The sequence below is a fragment of the Egretta garzetta genome, unplaced genomic scaffold, assembly GCF_000687185.1.
Source record: "Egretta garzetta isolate BGI_Z169 unplaced genomic scaffold, ASM68718v1 scaffold293, whole genome shotgun sequence".
In the NCBI taxonomy this organism is placed as follows: domain Eukaryota; kingdom Metazoa; phylum Chordata; class Aves; order Pelecaniformes; family Ardeidae; genus Egretta; species Egretta garzetta.
In genome coordinates this window covers 3,534,249-3,538,520 of record NW_009259318.1, presented here as the reverse complement: position 1 = coordinate 3,538,520, position 4,272 = coordinate 3,534,249, and positions in this window count along the sequence as shown.

The window sequence follows — 4,272 nt, the reverse complement described above, 5'->3', positions numbered from 1 at the left end:
CCCTACAGAAAGAGAGTCTTCTGTGAATCTCCTTTCTTCCCTAAGTGGTCTGGCAGCTAATTTCAAAAGCTGTCAAGGGTTCCTTTTCCAGAGGACTACATAAAAACATGGGATTATTTTGCTGTTTCTCTCTCCTTCTGCACACATGCTGTACCACACCCACTAACTCACACTGAATACCCTTTCTGAATTTTAGGCTCTCAGTAACATCAGAGCGAGTATCCCTTCTGCACTGCAAGCTCTTAATAATATCATCACCTTTTGTAGCTCAGGACCCCCCTCTTGTTTCTCTGCGTTGCCTAGTGGAAGCAGTGCTGGTATCAGCTCACCACAGACTGGTTTGTCTCTTGGTACGATGGAGGAAGGCAGCCCTGTTAGCAGACAGCGAGCGGCAGCAGACGACAGTGACAACGTTGTTCAGTTGTAGATGTTGGGCATGTGTTGAAGCAGTTCTGCCACTCACAAAGTTGTACGTTGTCTTTTACTTGAAACATTGAGATTCAGGTTATTCTGTTCCTTGCGTTTCTTTAAAATTCCAGATTGCCCAGAATTTTCACCAGTGACAGTGTTTTCAAACAAAAGGCCGAGTTCAGCTTGGGTTTACCTACCTGAAACACTCTATGGAGCTCATTTGTGAGAGAGAAGATTTTGGCCCCATCTCATGAACATCAGCCAGAAGAGGTTTCATCAAAGTAAATAGAATAACAGTGTCAGTTTTCCATTTAAGCCTTGACTCCTGTGTGGGATCTTGGAGAAAGGGGAAGGAGGTATCATCTAGATTTCTGATCAGCTAGTTATTCTTGTGGTGAGTATTTGCGTAAAACTTCGCAAGGCAATGGCTCGCTTATACTGCAGGGACCTATCGACGAGGACAGAGAGCGTTGCCATTCTCGCTTCAGCAAGCTGCATTTCTCATTACTTTATTCTTACAGTTTCTCACCTTCCAAAATAGCAATTGGCTTTTTAATTACTAGTATATCAATGGAACCGAAGTGGATTGCTGGGAGTGTTTGAGAAATAGCCAATTAATTGTGGCTTTTTGCAGTAGCTGCTTAATGTTGTCGTCGTTTCAATCCAATGCCACTGAAGGAGTGGCATTGTTAGTGGAGCTGACGTCTACACGTGCTGGTAGCTAAAAAAGGCTGACTGACAGCTGTAGAGTGATGATAAAGGCTGTACGTTTTGATCCTTCTGCCTTGGACTAAGATGACCTCTAGGGGTCCCTTCCAACCCAAAACATTCTGTGATTCTATGATTCTATAAACTTCTCTCTTGTGGAATGAGCACAGTTGCAGTTCTGTGGATGCATTAACGAAAGAAAACGTAGGCAGAATGGTGAATGGCTTCTTGTGATTGCTTGCATTCACCCTGCATTTTTTTCTGAATCATGCTCTTTGTATACAAAGTCAGTCATATAAACAAAACAAATGTGCCTGTTATTAACACAGCTTTGCCTTCATCTGTCAGAAATATTCTCACCATCTGCAACCTTAAATATCACCTCCTAACATGGATTAAAATTATTTTCTTTGTTACTCTAACCCCCCATTTTCCCTGTCTTTGTTAGTATATAACTGTTTTCAGCCATCAGTGAGAATTTTATAAAGTGGCAGTTTCAAGTTAAGTAGAAAGGATGGGGAGAAGTGCAAGGATGCTTCTAAGCAGAATTGCTTCCATCTGTGCCATTTTTCTATCATGGTTGATATGAAGCTCTACACGGAGGTGGGAAGAGTAGAACGGAGGATCAATACTGATGCACTCCCGTTTCTTTTCTGTTGTGGGGAGCTGACTGCTTGCCTTCCAAGGAGCACTGGGAGCTTTTGAGTTCACAGCTTCACTGTAGCAAAGAGCAGGGAAAATGTAGCTGGTAGTGTTTCTGCTGCAGTGATCAGGCTACAAGAAAGAACTGAGTGTGGGGCCTATGCTTGGCAGCAATCATTTCTCCTGTGGGTCGCTGACACTTGGAAGCCTGGACCCCTGCAAACTCCTCTTCTACCCTCCAAAGAAAAATGGAACTTGAGTTGCTTTTCATTAAACAATTAATCTAGGGTTTCAAGCTCTCATCCTACTTGTACACCAGGTTTTCTGTTCCATTCAAAGTTTTCTTGTAGAGAATTGTCTCTAGCTCCTTCCTTTAAAGATGAAAATATTGTTACCTGTGTCAGAGAGTATTTCTGATATTGCTGGAGCCGCTGAAGGATGTTTTTCATAAAGTCATTTTCCTTTGGCTTTGATTAGACTGAGCCTATATAGAGTCAGGTTTTGTTTCTCATCTGAAAGGCAGAAACTCCTTAAACTGCTCCAACCTGTTCACTTGTAACTGCACGCTTAAATGATACAGAAGCTCATAGCTAGCATCACTAGCATCCATTTACTTTCCTCCAACGTGTGGATGAAGAATTAATGTATAGCATACTTGTTTTTTTGCTTTTGTCATCGCTTTAATAATGCTAATATGTTCTGTTACACTTGTGCTGCTCTCAAGAGTGCAAAAAGGGTGATGGAGGTCTCTTTTGCTTTCCCCTGCAGGTAGATAGGTTAGTCCGATCAGCCCTAGATTTGTCAGTTCTCCAGACTGCATTAGCTTTATGACTGCCCTTTCAAATTGACTTGGAGTTGGCAAAGTCGGTGGTGCAGATCGACCGCAAACACAATTGTATAAGCCCTGGTTCCCCAGCAAACCAGGCTGGTGATAAATAAGTCCCCAAATGAGCTCTTGTGTGCCCAAAACTCTGAGAGATTCTTGGGTTCAGTTCTACGTTTTGGATCCATTTTGACCAGAGTCTATCTAAGAGAGGAGACTTCTGTGTAACCAGAGTGGTTGAAGATTGCTCTGTAAAACTGAAATCAACAGCTCACTTCTGCTGGGGTTTCAAAATTAACAGCTGCATTGTGTTGGTGGATGAAAAAGCTTTTCCTTCAAGGAGTTTTACACATGTATGGCATGTGATAAATTTCTCAGCAAATGAAAAATAGATGATTTTCTTGACTAGCACTTCTGAGAGATTTCTGTAAAATACCTGAACTGAAAAAGTGGTTTCTGAAAGTAGTATTAATTAAAACTGAATATCTGAATGGTAGAAGTCTAGCCAGGTGAGCTTGAAACCCTAATATTCAATTTTGATGTCTTTGGCTTGGAAATAGGAACATTGCCACTCATTTCCTATGCAGCCTCTGTCACTATAATGCTTGGAAAACTTTCTCATGTGCTATCAGTTTTAAAGGCCAGCTTCTTACCAGCTGAAGATGGTATATATATTAAATGAGGATATAAATTAAATGACAGCTGCAGCTCTTTACATAAGCTCTCCTGCTGCAAGTGTACAGCAGAAGGTTCGGCAGTGCGGAGGTGTTTTGCAGGTGCTTCCTGAATAGGATGTCCTAATCTAAATTATGCTCGATGTTTCTTTTAAGCCAAAGGGGTTTTATGCGAAGTTAAAATGTTTTTGTGTGTGTTTGTTTTCCTTATTTGTGTCTTCATATATAGTGTGCCGCTGTCTTGCCCCTGGTTACGTTTAAAAGCCTTAGAGAAATAAACTGTGTTTTTAGGGAAATTCAGAAGAAAGTCATCCTGAGAACTAAGGTGGGAATGCTGCTGGTCTTGCAATCACGAGGAGATCACAGGGAAAAGTACTGGATGTAAGGAACGAGTTACAGTGAGTGCTCTGTACAGGGTGAGGAACGCTCTTACTTCTAGATCAGTGTGGCAGGCAGGTAGCTGGGCTCTGCGGGGAGTTTTTCTCTGTACAGATCCCTGCATCTCCCTTCGCCGAGCAGGAGTTAAGCTGGGAAGGCTAAAGAGAGGTACCACCTCCCAGGAAGCTTTCTGCATGCTAATGATGAGGTTGCACTGAATTTCCTTCAGCATATGTGCGGTGCAAGCTGGAACCGTGCAAGGTTGGTGGTATCGTACATCCCGTGTATGTTCTGCTCATACTCCAGAAGTCGCTGCAGTAAGTGCATTCCTTACACTCTCACAACTGCCCTAAATCTGTGGAGAGCTTTGGTAGGCCACTGAAAGCATCGGTTTTGATCAAAAATGTTCCTCCTGTGTCCTTTCACAAGCCAAACTTCCACGGTGACATCAAAAACTTATCACAGAATCACAGAATCGCAAGGGTTGGAAGGGACCTCGGGAGATCATCTAGTCCAACCCCCCTGCTAAAGCAGGCTCTCCTAGAGCATTCTACACAGGACTTCATCCAGGCGGGCCTTGAATATCTCCAGAGAAGGAGACTCCACAACCTCCCGGGGCAGCCTGTTCCAGTGCTC